Source organism: Furipterus horrens, unplaced genomic scaffold (assembly GCF_987537825.1).
Source record: "Furipterus horrens unplaced genomic scaffold, mFurHor1.1.pri manual_scaffold_1, whole genome shotgun sequence".
Classification (NCBI taxonomy): Eukaryota; Metazoa; Chordata; class Mammalia; order Chiroptera; family Furipteridae; genus Furipterus; species Furipterus horrens.
The window spans coordinates 75,528,302-75,548,138 of record NW_028327171.1 but is presented as its reverse complement, the minus strand read 5'-3'; the positions used below and the strand labels follow the sequence as shown (position 1 = coordinate 75,548,138).

At 36.5% G+C, this 19,837-nt stretch overlaps 1 pseudogene; it reads left to right on the top strand.

Moving 5' to 3' along the window:
- The first annotated feature begins 4,360 nt into the window (after window positions 1-4,360).
- Window positions 4,361-5,389, top strand: LOC150021305 (large ribosomal subunit protein mL39-like; annotated as a pseudogene).
- The last annotated feature ends 14,448 nt before the right edge of the window (window positions 5,390-19,837 follow it).

The following is a 19,837-nucleotide window of genomic DNA, read 5'->3' as shown; positions in this document are numbered from 1 at the left end:
GTAAATACTGCTTTGTAGTATTCTGATTTAAGATTTTAGCTTTTGAGCAATAGGGTGTCATTGAAAAATATTAAGTAAAACAGTGGTAGAAAAAAGCAATTGCTTTGGAAGTGTGAAATTGCTGTCACCAAGCCATGAGGAAGATCTGAAGTGGAAGAGACTGATGAGTTTTTCCTTTTTTGACACTGCAGTTTAGGGGACAAGAGATAACAGCCTATTTCTGAAAACTCACAATGGGAAAAGAAAAGAAAGGATGACTTTGAGAAAAGATACAAAAACAATTGACAGGACTTCACGGTTGGTATAAAAGGAAAGAAGGAGATGATGTCCATGCACAATAACCAGGCACATTTGAGGAATAGCAAAATGCTTGTCACAATAGCTCTGATTCAAGAAGAACAAAGCAATGACCCCAAATCACTGAACTGACATGCTTGACCAAAGACACCAAGTTAGCCAGGAGCAAACAACAAAGTAAAAACACTAGTTTTTGCATTCTCACTTCTTTATTCTTTTCACCTGCTGTCACAGGCTGTCAAGATAGACATCTGTTATAGTGTGAGTTCCATCAGCTTAACTTAACTATCAGGAAATCTCAAAATCACCCAGCTATTCAAGTTTCATAACAATTCAGGTCTATTTGCAGGAACACAATGTCATCTTAGAAAGTGTCTTTCCAGCAAATATGTCAGCAGAGATTATAGTAAAGTATGGGCCCAAAGTGTTAAAAAATGACTCAAGGATACTTTTGAATAAATTAAAGAATGCAAGCTGTGATTCAGTCAATCCTATCACTAAAGAAGGATGGACATTTTTCTTACACATACTCAGATATTATCTCCTCTACTATATGAACCAGAAACATCATGAAGAAATCATGGAATAGACACATACGGTGGGCATTTGTTTGAACATCCCTGCATAGGTGATTTTTTTTTAAGTATAAACTCAATAAAACCCTTGGGAAATTATTCATACAAACCCATACTTTGGTGTAGGTTTTATTGCTTCAGTTCTCCTAGATTAATTTAATAGACAAACACAAGAATGTTGAAGGTCATACTACAGTCTGAAACTATCTCTATTGTTTTTGGTTTGGCTTCACAAAAATGCATTGTGTTAAACATTTTTTTCTCCTTAATTTTTAAAATCTTGTGTATTTTTAAAGAAAATGTAATCCACATGTGTCTTATGCATTTACACTTAACTCATCACATTTTTCTTGTGTAAGAGTGACTTGGAGACCAAAAACCTTGGGAAAGCATTTATTTGCCTTTGAAGCTCCTTTTATCCAGAAACAAATAGTGTATTCATTGTTATTGTTAATGTTAAATACCTAGGTGTTCAGTTTTTCAAGTATATAAATAATAACACTTTCTAAAACATCTATATTTGTCCTTATATCTTGCTACCATAGCCTATTAACATAATGATTAGCTTCATCATCATCATTATCATCAATTATAGTACATTATATTATTATTTAGAATTAGTATTGTTATATACTTTGTAGTAACATTACTAGCATTATTAAAATATCTATATTTTTATAGCATCTTTATTTACAAAATGATTTTTACCTCACTCGTCTTTACTTAAATACTTGTGTGGTAAAAGACTTTGTAGTACATTCACTTATTTATTTATTTAGTTATTTCTAATTGTCAGGCAGAGAGAATTTTCCAATTGCTTTACATCTTTCAAAAAGCTTTTCATTTTTAGTTCATGTATCCTCTTTTCATTTTCATGACTCTGAGTGTACTATCCATCTCCCTTATCTATTTTAGTCCTCTCTATTCAAATCCTTTTATAATTGTCTTTGTTTTTATTATGTGAATTAAAACTCATATATTCCTAAAGTATTTAATTGTTGAACTCAAATGTTCTCTCCTAGTGATTCCATTTATTGACTCTTTTTACCTCTGGACACTACATTGTTTTAATTTGCTTATTTTCTGAATTACAGCCTGTTATAGATCTTTAGGTATTCTTAAACAATCTTGTGGATGGGTGCTCTGCAATCCAAAAAGCCCCAACCATCTTTTAAAGTAGTATCTATGTTGGGTTCCTTTTTCTTTTTCTTTTATGTTTTCTCATGGTGTTTAGTTCTGATTCCTACAACTTATGATCTCATTATACATGGCTGATTGGTTGTAAATTTTTCTTTTATTATATGATATGTTCTACTTATTTTCTACATAAAAACAGTAAATAAAGTGACAGATAAAAGTGGATGTTTGATTCAGTCTTTTTAAAATCAGATTACATCTTTGTAATTTATTGTACTGTTAAGCTTGGTCTTTCAAATATTTTTTCTTTATTTAATTAGGATCTGGAAAACATAGTGCACTCAGGAAGAACAAGTGGTGAAAAAGACTTTAATCAAAATTGTCAGTCATAAAATACTGTTCATCTCAGTCGGCAGCCGTCCGTCTCGAGAGACGATGGTGTAGCTTCCTAAGAGTCTATCTGCACCGCCAAGAATGGCTGTGCAGTCCAACTCGGGAGTGACACGGTATCTGTCTCCTCCCGTGTTGAATCGACATCTTGCGATGACGCTGGAGTGTCCTCTCCAGTGAAGCTGAAGCTACAGAGCCTGGGCAGGGTGATATGGAGGGTCTGCTGTTGCCCATGCAGCAGACCCCCCCTCTCTTCGCAGCTGAAGGATCCAAGGGAAAGACGGAGTCAATACAGCTTGGCTTCAGGTGCGCCGCAGGAGTTGCCGGTGTTGACTACAACGTCAAACCGCCTTAGGGACTCCGGCTCCGGATTTTCTGTCGGGGTTTACTCCCTTAGCCTTTCCCCTGAAGAGGTATGCCGCAAGGCAGCGGAGGTTTTTTGGGGTCAGAGTTTTCCTTCTCTGATGTGCCCTGACTGGAAGATCGAACCAGCGACACTTAGCTCGCAGGCCGACACTCAATCCACTGAGCCAAACCAGCCAGGGGCAAATAGGATATTAATACCATATTAATCAAATAGGATATATCCTCAAAGAAAATGTTTCCATGTTTTAAAACAAATAAGACATAAAAGATTTCTAGTGTGGAGTCATTTCACACCTACATTTGTCTGGATACCAGCACCCGTCTTCCAAAGGTCAATAAAAACAATCTAGAACGTACAAAATGTTGCACAGTAAATAACAGTTTCTCTACCATCATTTCTGTTAATATACAACCAAAATCAGAACTAAGATACAATTAATAGACAGCAGTCAGAACATTAAATTATCATTACAACACTAAAAAACACTTGTACAAGCTTCTCCAAAAGATCAGTGCACTCTGTCTGCAAAATTTCTGACCACTGTTCATCTACAAAACAAATAATGGCAGACCGCAACTAGTCAGGCATTGCTTAGAGTTTGTTCTAAATTCTGACAATAGAAAAAGGAAAGACAACCTCTCTTCTCAGACACTGTTTGGGGAGTCACAAATGCAGACAATTCAACACTGGAAAGTGATAGGACAAAGGTAAAGGGGCAGAGGCGGGCATCTCAGTCTAGTTCTGAAGAAGCACTTTTGGAGAGATCTCAAAGTTAGGCAGGTTGTGCAAGGTAAGCAGTATGATAGGCAAAATGAGAAAATCTTTACTTAATAGTCACTTACACAGCTCTTGGGTTGGTTACTGCTCCAAGCACCTTACAAGTACTCTTTTTCTATCCTTATAACAACCCCATGAGTAAGTACTGCCGCTATCCTAATTTTACAAGTGAAGCACAAAACACGTGAAGAGAATTGCCCAAGGTCAACAGCAGGCACAGCCAGAATTTAAATCCAGGCAGTGTGCCTCCAAGGGACCCTGTTCTTGGTTCCTACAGGAGGCTTCCAACAAGGAATTTAAATACTCATGAAAAAACAACATGTAGTCACAGAATAACAAATGGTTTGGCATTGCCTAAGGGCAAGTTGAAGCTAAAGAAGTAAATGAGAACAATGTCACATTTTATTTAAAAACCCATAGAATTTTATCTTAAATGAATTATTGTAATCCTTTGAATGACAGCGTTTTATTTCAATATTAGAAAGAATACTCTCAAGCATCATGGAATATGGGATATAAGATGATTGGCTCAGACATAGAAAAAACTGGTAGGAGGCACCTGCAATAACACAAGTGAGAAGAATGATGGGAACATGGTTGGAGGGGAGCTGGAACTCATGAGAGTTATTCTGACAGTGGACATTTGTGGGCTTGGTAAACTGTTGGTGTTGGATAACAGAGAAAGTCAGGTCTGGAGTGAATCATCTGAGTTTCATATTAGAGCGATAAGGTAGATGATGGTGACACTGAAGTAGGAAAGTTTTGGGGGATGGTGGAGGACCTGTGAGTGCAGGTTTCTGTGGCCACGATAGAGGCAATGGCTCTGCAGGTCTGGGGACTGGGGCTCTGGCAGGCCACCCCAGTGGAGAGGCTTGCTTTCTGGGATGTACAGCACCATCACCAGCTTCTCAACTGTCACTGACTGAACTGGCAGAAATGCACGACAATCTCTTTAATAAACAGAAAAACAGGCAGTTATCACTTTCTCCCCGAACTGAGAAGATTGATAACAATTTGGGAAAATTGGCCCTGGCACTAAGTTCGTGATGAATAAAAACATTTCAACTCCTTATACTTTTGCCATGCATTTAAGCGAATGGTATTACAGAAAGTCCATTCTGGCTCTTGTAAGCAGACAGCCGTGGGTCACATAGGCCTTTGACCAAGTCCTGTGAAACTAAATTTCTTACTTTCAAAGATCGTGATCCAGGGGAAGTAAATAAGGCCTGGTGTTCTTGTGCCATAATGACGGACTGTGAGAGGGCATTTGTAGATGAATGTATGGTTAATTTGGTGAGACCTCCAGAAGTTCCTGTGATCACTGGAGCCTTCTGCTATGATGTAGTTTTGGATAAGAAACTTGATGAGTGGACGCCAACAAAAGAGAACCTACATTCTTTCACAAAAGATGCTCTTTCTTTAATTTATAAAGATCTTTCATTTGAAACTCTGGAAGTTAATGCAAAATTGGCATTAGGAATATTTCAACACTACAAGTATAAAATACATTTCATGAAAGAGAAGGCATCTCAGAACCCTGAGAGAATAGTCAAGTTACACAGATTTGGTGACTTCAGTGATGTGAGTGAGGGCCATTTTCTTGTTTGTTTGTTTGTTTTGTTTTGTTTTTTTAATTCCAAAAACAAGTGTTTGATTCCAATACGAAGTGTCAGCCATTCACAATGTTCAAGCCAGTCAGTCAAGTCTTACTGGAAGATTCCAGGGTTTTTCTTCACCTGTTCACTTAAGAACCCATTTTACAATATGGGATAAGCTATAGGAAAGGTTTCAGAAAATAGTAACTGAAAATCAAACTGAACCTACAGAGGAAAGTGCATCTACTTAATAACTTCTTAAAATTTAAACATGCATAGAGAATTAAAATAAATGTTTTCTGTATAAGAAATAAAATAGATAGGGAAGAAAAAAAGAAAACCAAACATAACAAATGTTCATGACACAATGTGAAGAAAAAAAGTATCTACAGTTCGAAACTGCATACTTTGAATTATATTGTAAAATATGTGTGTAAATATACACACAAAATCTGGTTAGAAAAGGGACAACTTCTGAATGGTAAAATTTTTCAGTAGAATTTTTAAGCTTTCTCTTCTATTCTCTGAATTTTCTGCAACATAAATTATTATAGTTATATTTCCAATTAAACTAAAAGTAAATGTTACTGGAAATATTTTAAACAGTGATCTTATTTAATGTTAACTGGTACAATCTTCCTTGAAAGCAAAATAAAGTGCTGACCAAAAATAGAAGCTTCATTAATTTTGGACCAGAAACTCTCCTCTTACTCTTTCCAGGTAATACATAATTCTCACATGTTGGTTTATAAATATATTTATTGTCATGCCATTTATGACACTAAAAATTGGCATCAACAATAGGAGTTGTTGAAATGAATTGTAGTACAAATATGTGAATGCGTATTACACAATCATTAGAACAGTTATTTACAAAAATATTTTATCACTAGTGAAAATACTTATGATATGTGAAAATAGCAGGGCCTGAATTCTTTGTTGCTATTCACATAGAATACCTCTGAGTAGAAGGTGATCCTGGTTTTCTTTTTTAACTTACTGTATTTTTAAAAATCTATGCAATGTGCCTACATAATTACTTATAAAATATAACAATAAAAGTGTTAATTTGCTGTCTGAGAATTAGTACTGCCCTTTAATAATTTTAAATTAGCTTACATTTGGATTGTAAGTACACAGCCAACAAGGAATAAAAACAATCATCTGGATCATGGGGCTGGCTCTGGCAGGAGAGGCAGTTAGTCCAAATTATAATTGTAAATGAGAACAAATAGAGTCAATAATTCTATTAAAAAGCATATATTTCAGGCATACTTGTATATAGTAGAAAGGATCATAGCTTTTAACTTAAACACTAAAATTTGAATTTCAAGTACTGAGAAGATAAAAGAATATCTGTTGGACATTATCATCTTCTGGGGACATCTGAAAAACAATGTTCTGGGCTGCCACATAGGTCGCTGAGTTTTATTTGTGTTTTAGTAGGTACTGCTTATGTTATTACATTTACTTGTTTGGATCTGTTTTGGAACAAAACATAAATATGTTAGATAAATTTGACAGAGCTAAAAAGCCTGGTGTGTTAAAATAATTGAAGTGATTTTTTTATATGTAAATGCCTTAATTGCATGTAACCTGAGCACTATTATGCTAATCCTTTAATACTGACAACTTTGATATTTATTGAATGACTTCTGTGTGCAAGTACTTTAATTACATTGTCTTATTTAATCCTCAAAAGAAACAATACTTATTGGAAAGACACCCAGTTGCAAGGCATTTGACATTCTTCTTGCCTGTAAATTAAACATATTTGATGATACCACAGACATAGTTTAACTTTCAAATGAAAACAAATTTTAAATGAAAAGAAACTTTAAAGACAGTTAGCTGCACTACTTTATAGTCTACCACTGAGCATTGTGGTTTTCCTTGAATCACAATTTTTCTCCTTAAGATTACCCTCCTTGTCATTAAAGAGACTGCATTAAATCCATTTTTAATTTATCCTATTCATTTGCATAAACACAACAAGAGCAGCAAATGATCACTTATGATCTTTAGTTCTCCTTTGATTTAGAGATTTGTTTGTGGGTTATGTTGCATAAATGAATATGTGTTTTCTGTTTTCAAAGAGCATAAACCTACGATCTCATTACCTGAGCGATTGTCTGTTTGTACAGGCCTCACTTAATTCTGTCTGCATCGCTGACTCCTGAGACTAAGTGGCTGAGTTGGTGAAGAATGGGGTGGTCTGTGGGCTTCACTTTAAAACTGGTTTCTCTTTTCTAGCCTAATGACAGAAAGGGCCCAGAGGTCTGAGAGGAGGGAAACCTAAAATATTTCCCTCAGCCCAAACTAAGTATAATGAGCAAAAGAGTTTTGGACAGGTGAGATGTACCTGGCACACCTTCCTTCAAAGAAGCCCTTTTTTTCCCTAATGTGGGACATTGAAAAATTAATACCTCCCTTTTGTCATTCAGTGCTTATGGATTAAATGATGTCTTTTAACCCTGTTGCCAAATCTGTTGCCCCAGAATACAACAAGGATGCCAGCCTGTTAAACCAAGCATGCCATTATCCGGGGACAGCCAACTGACCTGGAGTCTGCATGATCCTTCCCCATGTGGGAAGGCCACCCTCCCCTCCACACATCCACTCTTATTAGAGATTTCTGAACCCAAGGGTAGGTAGGACGACAACCATATTCAGCTTGAAGCAGCCAGAGGATCTTGAGACCTTCACCTATTGTCTTTTATAAGATTATAAAGGGTCTTAAATCTGAGAAGGAGGGATTGTTATTTTTTATTGCTTAATTAATTAATTAATTATTTAAAAAGGAAGAAGAATATATGAAAGGGTGAAGCCAGAGAACTTGTATGTATGACCCATGAACATGGACTTCGGATGGGGGGATTGCTGGGGGAGGGGTGGTGCTGGGCAGAGGAGAGCAAAGGGGAAAAAATTGGAACTATTGTAACAATATAATCAATAAAATATACTTTAAAAAAAGAGACAATACTTAGTGATAGCTGGAAAATTGAGCAGGGAATATTTAAATTGATTTTGGTATGTGGTCACACAGTTAGTAAACAACAAACTCATTAGAGAAGTAGGTAGTGTCATCTACATTTTATAGATGAGGGTATACAGTCTGAGAGAGTATAAACAACTGGTCCAAAGTCACATAACTGGAATACAATTGTTGAACCCAAGAGTCAATTAGAATTTATTTTGAGCTTCTATGCCCACAGTTTTTCCAATATTCTTAGAATAAAAAAGTATAACTTTTTTAATTTAATTTTTTGATTTTTTAATTATAGTTGTCCCATTTTCCCCCATTGCGCCCCCCCCACCCAGCCCACCCCTTCTCCCACAATCATATCCCTCCCCGTTGTCCATGTCCATGAGTCATTTATACACGTTCCCTGACTAGACCCTTCCCTTACTTATCCCCCTTCTCTCCCTTCCCCTCCTCCCTATTGACTGTTATTCTGTTCCTATAACATTTTTTATCCTTTAAGGATATTGTTGATAATTTGACCTTTTAATGATTAATCTTTATACAGATACCCTTTAAATATTCCTTGTACTTCTTATGTTTGTTCTTTTTTTGTGGTAATACTTTTTATATATAGCTATTGACATTTTAATTTTTAGAGTAACTTTCAGTATGTTCTATACATTCATGTACTGCTAAGGCTTGATTTAGTCATTTACATTAAAAAGAGAAAGTTCTTTACTAGATTTGAGACATCTTTCTTACCTACATCTCTTCCTCCTTTATTTCTTTTATATCTTTTCCATCCCTTATTTCTTTCTTTCCTGTCTGTTAAAAGAAATTTAGTTATGGGTTTTAACCTTGCAGGGCTGGGAGAGGGGAGATTTGATATGAGGGTCAGTGTGATTCTTTATCGTACCAAGGGCAGAAAAATAATGGCAAACAATTTTTACTTCAATGACTTTAAGAAAATATTTTTGCTGGAACTTGTTCTAAAGTTTCACTTGTTTTTATGATATAAGAATTATTGTTTCTATTTGCAAATGAGTCAGCTGAAACTCAGAGAGATTAAATGGTGCATTCAAACCAATTTGGCAAGGGAGAATACTAGATTTAGATTTCTACCTAAATCTGCCCACTGTCAATGATCATGATTTTTTTCTATTCATATACCCTCTTCCTTTATTCTAAAACATGGGATTATGAGACTTCAGAGATAAAAAAGTCTTTGAGATTACTATGTTTTAGAGAATTGTAGCCCAGAGGAATTAGACCACTTACTTAAACTCACACAACCATTACAGTACCAGCACTATGGTTGTGGTATTTGCTTTCTTTCCATATTTCAGGAACTAGCAAATTCTTTGGCATAATGAATTTGAATGAAAAGATAAACTACTGAAGTAGAAATATGAGTTAGAAAAGGATGCACCACCTGGAAAAATGATTACTTAGTTCCAAAAGGCCGCAGCCTCATTTTAATATTAGGTGTCAGGATACAAAGATTGGAAGTGGACTTTAACTCCCCTTGTCTACTTCAGCTGGACATCCTTGGACTCTGTATCAATTTATGACCATCTGCAATGGCTCTTTAGATAGAGACACTTCAAAGACCTTTCTCTGGTCTTTTCTTTCTTCCTTTTTTTTAAAGTATATTTTACAGATTGTGTTGTTAGAGTAGTTACAATTTTTTCCCCTTTGCTCCCCTCTGCCTAGTACCCCCCTTCCCTCCAGCAATCCCACCCCCCCTTAGTACATGTCCATGGGTCATGCATATAACTTCTTTGGTTTCACCCTTTCCTATATTACCCTTAACTTCCCCCTGTCTATATTGTACCAAGCAATTATGCTTCTTAACCCCTGCACCATATTCCCATTTCTTGCCCTCCTCCCTCCCAACTGATAACCTTCCAAATGATCCTCAAACCGATGATTCTGTTTCTATTCTGGTTTGCTTAGTTGGATTTTGTTTTTATTTTTTAGGTTCAGTTGTTGATAGCTGTGAGTTTGTTGTCATTTTAATGTTCATAGTTTTGATCTTCTTTTTCTTAAGTAAGTCCCTTTGACATTTCATAAAATAATGGCTTGGTGATGGTGAAGTCCTTTAGCTTTACCTTGTCTGGGAAGCGTTTCGTCTGCCTTTCCATTCCAAATGATAGCTTTGCCAAATAGAGTAATCCTGGTTGCAGGTTGCCTTTTATCACATTGAATGCTGCTTGCCAGTCCCTTCCTGCCTGCAAAGTGTCCTCTGAGAAATCAGCTGATAGAACCCCCCTGTAGGCAACTATCTGCCTCTCTCTTGCTGCCCCAGGACTCTCTCTTTATCTTTCACCTTTGGCATCTCAATCATGATGCATCCTGCTGTGGTCTCCTCTGGGTCCAGCTCACCTGGGACTGTCCGTGCTTCCTGGACTTGTATATCCATCTCCTTTGCAAAATTTGGGAAGTTTTCCTCATTTTTTTCATTCTTTCTTCCTCATTCTGCACTGGTTGACTGTTTGTTTTTTCTTCCTTATGTTCCAAATCATTGATTTGAACCTCGGTTTTCTCCCCTCCACCATTGGTTTTGTGTGGATTTTCCTTCGTTTCACTTAGCATAGCCTTCACTTCTTCTCTTATGCATTTGCTCTACTCAAGCATATCTGTCAAGCCTGTGAGCATCTTTGTCACCAGTGTTCTGAATTCTTCATCTGTTAGGTTGGCTATCTCCTCGTTGCTTAGTTCTCACACTGGAACCTTGATCCATTTCCCCTTTAGGGCTATACTTCTCTGTCTCCTCATTCTGACAGACTTCCGTGTTTGTTTGCCTCCACGTCCCAGGTAGACCTGTCACTCCTATTACGTTGTAAGGGGCAGAGCCTTAGGGATTCATCAGTACAGGGCGACCTGTTTCACCATGTTGTGGTGCTGTATGTGGGGGAGGGGTCCAAGAGGGAACGATGCCGCCTGCCCAGCACTCGCCCCTTTTCCAGGCACCTCTCCCACTTCCGCACCAGACTTGCACCCCTCTAGCTGCTGCCCTGGCTGTCGTTCCCAGAGTGGGTGGGTCTGCAGACGTTCTAGTACCATGAGGGCCCTTAAATAAGCAGACTCTGCTGAGAGACCGATGGTTTCTTCCTCCACCCCAACCCCCACTGGTCTACACAGTCAGAAGCAATGAGGCTTGATTTTCCCTGGTGCTGGGACCATGAGCTGTGAACTCCAGTGAGGAGCTGGGAACACTCCCCAGGAGTCCCTCCTGACTTTTTAAAATGTGTGATTGCACTTTCCACTGGCCTGGTGCTGCCGCTACCACACGGCATCTTCTTTGCCCTGGTTCCACCCCCATACCTGTCTGGATGAGTGTTTCTTCTTTATATCTTTGTTTGCTGGACTTCCATGCAGTTTGATTTTCTGGAACTTCTGGTTGTTTCTGGTTTTGAGGTAGTTGTATTACTTCTTAGTTGTGGAGGGAGACACAGCATGTCTGTGTTTGTCTATGCCTCCATCATTGGTCTTTTCTATATGGTCTTCCTGTAGCATATGTCTCATGGTGTTGCTTTGCTGCTCTAGTCTCTACTTGGTATCTCACAATGCTGTTGGTGTGTTATTACAACGAGGGCACTGATTGTTGCTTTAATTATTGCCCTTAGATGCTGCTTGTTCTTATGCCAGTATCAACAGTGCTTTCATCCTTAGAACACAGGCAGAAACTTCATTGTACAGCCATAGGAACTGCAGACTCCATTTTGATAAATCCTTTCTCAATAGTCTCTCCCGGCTTATGAATTGCCCTTTCACTCATAGAATTTTAACTCTGTATGCCAAGACCGGACACTTTGTTTTATTAAGTGTAAACATTTTTACACTGTAATTAATTGTAACTCAGAAGTAAAATTAGCAACTTGTATGTCCCTAAACTAGAGGTTCTCAAAGTGCACTCCTTGAGTCAGAAGCATTAACATAACCTGGTCACTTGTTAGAAATGAAAGCTCTTAGGCCCATTGCTGAGTGATTACGATGTATGCTAAGTTTAAGAACAGTTCTCAAACGTTCTGTACTAAATCTGTACATGATGACCCACCCATTTCCAATCATGCTTTACACAGTCATAACTTCGTGCTTTCGCATAAATTGTTTCTTCTGCCTCAGTTGTCCATTTCCTCACTTTAGGGTGTTTACTCATTTTTTAAAGATTTATCAAAGGCCAATTACTTCCAACTTTCTGCAATTAATATTATGTGTTCCTTAGTTTGAGCATTCAAAATATTTTGCTCATATAGGAGACTTATAGAACTAGCTTATGGCATGATTGTGTTAAGTTATTTGTGTTCATCTTTGTTTCCCATCATAGTAGACTGTAAGGTCTACTGAATGAAAATACAATGCCCCTTGTAGTATACTTCTCCTTGGTCTTAGTTTCCCTCTATTTTTAATGGAGATAAAAATATCTCCAAAATTATAGGATTTTTCCAAAATTAAAATGTATAACAAATGTGAAACAGATAATGAATGATAGTTAATATTATTAGTAGAAACTATGTAAATGTCTGTTCAACTTAATGAAATTTTAAGATCCTTATATCTGTATATAGTATAAAGTATACAGATCTAAGTATCCTTATTATTAATAAAACTTGGGGGAAAAGAAGAAAAACATTATAAGGAATCTGTGGAGAAACTTTTTCTCTTATGAGAGAGAATATGAGTCTTTGTTACTACATTTGTAATGTAATCTTAATATTAAATTTCTTTAAACAGGACCACCAAGCATGGTGAATTTTTTATATATAAAACTATATTTTTTAGAGATGTTCAAGGTTGAGAAGACTATCTAAATGAAGAGCTGGCAATCTCTAAAGACTGTCTTTCACTCCTCAAAAATGGTTCAAAGACAAGGTGTTTCTTATACTGGATGCCAGTTTTCTTTAAACATATTTAAACATAGTTAATTACTGAAGTTTTCATGTCTTTCAAGATGAACCCAAAGGTTCAAATTGAGATGTGCACTGAACCACGAAAGTTTATCAGGTATTAAATTGAAGCTAAATAGATACCATCATAAATACAGCTTTGGGCTCACTGAAGGAATACTGGTTGCTGGGTTACAATGAAAATGGATATATTAATTTAGATGAAACACCTCAATAAATCACTTACTTACTAGTGATTTCCAGGTTACCTCTGCAAGTACCAGGTCAAAAGCATATTTTCTCAACTCAATGTAGAGGGCTAATATTCTCTACAACAGTAAGAGTATTGCTACAATAGAGTTGATATTCTTTAAATGTTGCAAGACAGCTTGGATATTTATTCATTATTCAATATACATTTAGGGTTTGCTCATTAAGAATTATTAACTTGTCTTTAAAAAGTACATATTATACCAAAGATGACAATGATGATAGCAACATTAGTAATAATAATGTAATTTATTATCACTTTTCTATTTTTCCAAGCAGTAGGATTAATCTTTGCTTAATTTTATATACAATAGCAACAGGAAATTATTATTCATTATTAATAAGAAAGGAGGAAACGGGAGATCAATTAGAAATTATAAATGACTAATCACAAATCACACATTCAGTAAGTGATGTGTTGATCAGAATTCAAACTCAAATATGACGGATTTTGAAGTCTGAAGTGTTTGAACCACTTTGGAATGAGGGATGATAACTGACAACTTTACCAGAAGCTTTTGTTTGCAGGCAGATTTAGGAATACAACTTGACCTTCTTTTTCTTTATAAAAGTTTGTGGAATGAGCAGTGAAAGCCCATTTGATGTAGAGGTTCGGCATGTTGACTCTGAGACCTTCCTGCTTTTTACTTGGAATCCTTCATCCACAACTGATTTGCTGTTGGGTCTTAGAAAAGCTAATTAGATTCTTGGTGCCACTATCTTGTTTGTGAACTTGGCATAATAATAGTATTTACCTCACTCTATCTTTCTCTGTATTTCTGTCCTTCTCTCCCTCCCTCCTGGATTTTCTCTCTCCCTTTGGCCCCTAATTTCTTTCTAGTTTCCATGCTGAAGCCTCTAACCTAACTAGTTTCAGCCAGCACCAAATCCTCATAGTTAATTATTAGCTGTGTCCTGTAAGCTTATACAATGTAACCATAAAAATTCCTGTCAAACAGCCAGAATGACATAGCGACAAATATTACACTAGGTGCTGGTGTGAAGTCTAAGCAATTATCTATCATAAGACCACCAGGAGGTACGGTTCCTGACCCATACTGTATTGTTTCTTTGTCTTGTTAATCATCAGTAGTTCAGTGATACTATAAAATATATAGCGTAACTCCTATCTAGTAGCAGAGAATAATCTGCACAGACTGCTGGGTTATCTTTTCTGCTCTGACACAATTTCCCTTCCCATAAATAAATTACCCTATAATAAATTCTTTTATATTCAATGAAATTGCCTGCTTCATTTTTCCCTCTTAAGACACCTTTATGGTTCAGTGTTCACTGTACCACTACTCCACCTTCAGACAACATATGTCATATATATGTACATAAATATTTATATGTACATATTTTTAATATATTTACATGTGTCATATCTATCTATCCATCCATCCATCCTTCCATCTATCTTAGAATAATTCTTGGCAGATGGTAAATACTATGTATATGCTAGATATATCATCACCATCATCACCATCTGAGTTTTCCTGCATCTGTTGCTTATACCAATGAAAGTTCTTGTGCATTTTAGTTCAACATTATATAAACTACAGCAGTGGGACAGGAATAAAATCACTTGAGCCATATAGAAAAAAAATCAGTTAATACTTGTACATATTTTAGCAATGGGTAATATTTCCTGTTTTCTCCCAAGGCCCTCTAAAATTTTAAAGTTCCAAGGGAACTAAGTTATTAATAGCCTATCGCCTGATGCAAAGTGGCACTGAAAACTCAATATATATGTATTTACCTTTGTGACCTCTCCCCCAAAGTTTCTTCCTATATTGCTAGCCTAAAGGCACCTGACCCAAGCCCCAACCCTCATCCCTGCCATCCTGCTATCAACTAGTCAGATGGCAAAAGGAAGCTCCCTTTTTAATTGTATTGGTCATGTGTCACTATGTTTCTCTTTTCCAAATAGCATGTGTAAGTTAGAGACTTGAAGGCATAATGAAAAAAACAGTTATATGATGGGGATCATACAAAATGCTTTTATTCATGTCATAGCAAATATCATTACTTGCCAAGTTTATAAAATAAAATGCTGGTACATAATTTTTGGTATATTTCTTATATGTAAGTTTTATTCTTCCTAGCATCAAAGGATAATATGGATTAGAGGTTTCAGAATATAGGTTCTGTGCTCCATTATTATATTTATTCATTTCATTTGGCTTATTTTAAAACTAGACACTATAATACTTTATGTTAAATGAGCTGATAGAATAAAGGATCATTAACTTATTTTTAGTCATTCTTCAACAGGAAAGTAAGTAGGCTGTATTTGATACTGAACAATAGATTAATACTAAAATCAGTTTACAAAAAATCCTTTTTCTAAAAAAATTTCAATTACATTGCTTTCATTTTCAAAGCTCTAATGTGCTAATTTTAGGTGTATTGACTAGTGAGCTTTTAAACAAGCAAAAACAATTTATACCATTCCAACATAGTTGATTACAGTAATAGTTAACATATTATAGTATCTCAAGTCCAGTACTGTTTAAACATTGCCATTCATCAGTTTCTTTCTTTCTTTATTTTTTAAAGATTTTATTTACTTTATTTTTAGAGAGAGGGGAAGGGAGAGAGAAAGAGAAGTAGAGAAATATCACTGTGTGGTTTCCTTTACCACGTCCCCAACTGGGAACCTGACCCACAACCCAGGCATGTGCCCTGACTGGTAATCAAACCAGAGACCCCTTAGTTTGCAGGCTGGTGCTTAATCCACCGAGCCACACCAGGTAGGGCTTCTCAGTTTCTTAAAAGAAAAAAAGAAGACCTATCTATGTGGTAATTATAGTTAGTTTATTGTCATCTGTTTCACTACATTTTCTTGTTTTTGTTTAAAAACTGACTCAACTTTTGCAACAAAATAAATAGTATATATTATTTTATTTAATTATTGGAAAACAAAGTCATTTCTTTAATGCCACGTTTTCTCTTTTGAATGTCAAATTTCATTAATGAGATTTAGATATTTGTATATACTCTAGTATGGAAAAAGGTTTATGGGGTCTATGCAGCTGAAATACCAACTAGGGACAAAGTCAAAACGTATAAAATTTCTCTACTCTTTCTTATGTAAGCCTCAAATTCCTTGCAGCACTTCACATGGTGACAACAGATGTATGCTGTCCAGTAAGCACTGCTGTCCATTTTTTTCTAATTGGTTCCAATAGGTCCCAATATTGTAGCCATCAGATATGATCCTCTTTGGTCTTCTGATCCTCTTCTGTAAGATAACATTACATGTGTCTTTTTAAGACTTGTCCTTTTGGACAAATCAATTATTTCTTCTGTATAATGTCTTCCTGCTCTACTGTCCTGTGGATAACAAATATATTGCCTTTGCATGAGGGGTTTTCTCTAAGACATAGAGTAGTAACTCAGTTTAGTTCCTACATGCAACGGATTATCTAGGAGTCGGAAATTTACATATTTTGTTAAAGGAATACTAAATATTTATTATAAAGACTCAAATACAGACAAATATACACACAAACACATAGGAGCATGCACACACATACACATACATGCATGCATATTATAAAACTATTGATGTTGGTTTAGGTACATGAGATCATAGGGTAATCTAGAATGATGGCTTTATCATCTGATTTAATGACAGGTGCGTACTTTTCTTGTTCATCTCTAAAAACTATAAACTCAACAAGAAAATATTTCATATGCTAGTCTTGGGGTAGACATGCAAAGTTTCTAAGGTTTAAAGAGGAATAAGCCACTGGGGGCAGGGATTCCATATAAATTAGACAAATTCCAGACAATTTTAAATTTTCTGTTAATAAGAAAAATCTATCAGTAAGGTTCTTTACAGTTAACTATGTTTGGTTTGTTCATTTGTTTGTTTTTGCACAATATCTTTTTTTTAATGTCTCTGAAATCAGAATTTATCTTACAATTAACCCCTTCTTAAAGCTTTTGGGTTTTATGGCATTTTTTTCCCTACTGGTACATAAACAGTGGGGTACCTTACAATGAATTCTGTCTCAGAGCCTAGGCAATACAACAACTGTTATAACAGTTGCTGACTGTACAGCAGGTGGGCTGGGAGAGCTGAATCTTCCAGGCCACCTGCTACACCACCCCAGAGGTGGCACACATATATCCTGCAGCCATGACTCAGAAACAGACATTGTCTTTTTTTTCCATTTCATTCTTTTTGCTTTTTAAAAAAAATTAATTAATTAACTTATTTTTTTGGGGGGGAACCCCTGCTCTGTAACAATTCCTCCCTCTCAGACTTAAGACCCTTTATACTCTTATAAAGGACAATGGCCGAGGGTCTCGTGCTCCTCTAGCTGCTTCAAGCTGGACATGGTCATCATCCTACCTACCCTTGGGTCCAGAAATCCCTAATAAGTGTGGGGGTGAGTAGGAGAGGTTGGCCTTCCCACTTAGGGAAGGATCTTGCAGACTCAAGGTCAGTTGGCTGTCCCTGGGCAATGGCATGTTCAGTTTAACAGGCTGGCATCATTGTTGTACTCTGGGGCAATAGATTTGGCAACAGGGTTAAAGGGCATCATTAAAACCATAACCACTAGATGACAAAAGGCAGGTATTAATTTTTCAATGTCCCATATTAGGAAAAAAAGGCTTCTTTGGAGGAAGGTGTGCAAGGCACATCACATCAGTCCAAAGCCCTTTTGTGCATTATACTTAGTTTGGGCTGAGGGGAATATTTTATGTTTCCCCCGTCAGAACTCTGGGCACTTTCTGTCTGAGCCATTAGGATAGAAAAGAGAAACCAGCTTTAAAGTGAAGCCCACAGACCACCCAATACTTCACCAATCCAACCACTAAGTTCAGCTAAACCCTTGAGTCTCAGGAGGAAGCGATGCAGACAGGATTATGTGAGGCCTATACGTACAGGCAATCACTCAGGTAGTGAGGTCATAGGCTTATGCCCTATGAAAAAAGACATGCTAATTTATGCAACATAACCCACAAACCAGTCTCTAGATCTGTGAGACTGTTTTATTGGAAAGACATCCACTTGTAAGACATTTGACATTCTTCTTGCCTGTAAATTAAGCATCTTTAATGATGTCACAGATCTAGTTTAACTTTCAAATGAAAACAAACTTTAAATGAAAATAAACTTTAAAGACAGTTAGCTACACTACTTTATAGTCTACCACCAAGCATTGTGGTTTTCCTTGAATCGCAATTTTTCTCCTTACGCTTACCCTCCTTGTCATTAAAGGAACTGCATTAATTCCATTTTTAATTTATCCTGTTCATTTGCATAAATACAACAAAAGAAACAAATGATCACATATGATCTTTACATCTGTTTTGCAGGAACTTACACAAGGAACCTTTAGAATGCCCTTCAGTTTGCCCTTCATGACACAGAAACTGAGCCACATATCTGCTGTTCAGCCTTGCCTGTAAACAATTGTCTTTTCCAAGTCCTTCGGGTCTTCCATTGTGCCTTAGGGTTCCTTCTAGACATCTTTCATGTAAGCAACCTTTGTTTATTCCCTGGAAAGATTGCCATGAACTGCACAACCAACCAAGGTACTAGACCTTTTTTCTCGTGGGCTTTTATTACCTTCGAAAGTCAATCCAAGTTCCTCAGGGCTTTTTGGTAACAACCAGAGGCCAGGTATGCTTCCTTTAGGCATGACATTCCAGTCAAAGTCTTGGTTAACAAAACCTCTATTAATAACTGGTCTTATTAGTTTTATGCAAAGAACCTTATGTCATTACTTACTTCTTCAGAATGTCAAATTCTAGAGGGATCAGGTAGGGGGAAAAATATACAACGTGAAGGAATATCTTTGTCCTTCTAATATTCACTAAAATTGCATCTCCATACTTTACATTTTCTTTTGTTTGCTTTCCTACATGTGAAGTTTCTTTGATGGTATGTGTATGGGGGATTTGCTGGCTTACTTATTTACTTATTTTGCTTTCACTTATTTTTTCACCAAAACTTTTTTGTTAGTTTGTTTTTCTATTACAGTTGTCTTACTTTTTTCCCCATTGCTCCCCCCTCACCCTGCCCACCCCTTCTCCCACAGTCAATTCCCACCCCATTGTCCATGTCCATGGGTCATTTATACATGTTCTTTGACTAGACCTTTCCCCTTCTTACTCCCCTTCTCTACCTCCCACCTCCTACCCTGTCACTGTTATTCTGCTCCTTGTTTACATGCCTCTGGTTCAGTTTTGCTTGTTTGTTTGTGTTGTTCATTAGTATCTTGTATTAGGTGATAGTATATGGTATTAATCTTTTATTGCCTGGCTTATTTCACTAAGCATAACTCTCTCTAGTTCCATCCATGTTGTTGCAAATGGTAGGAGTTTCTTCTTTCTTTCTGCTATGTAGTATTCCATTGCATAGATGTACTACAGTTTTTTGATCCACTCATCTATAGATGGGCACTTAGGTTGTTTCCAACATTTGGCTATTGTAAATCATGCTGCTATAAACATAGAAGTGCATAAGTTCTTTTGTTATTATTGATACATACTTATTCATTGTAATTTTCCTTTTGTACCTGTGTTCCTCTCTGTCTCTCTGTTTCTTCATC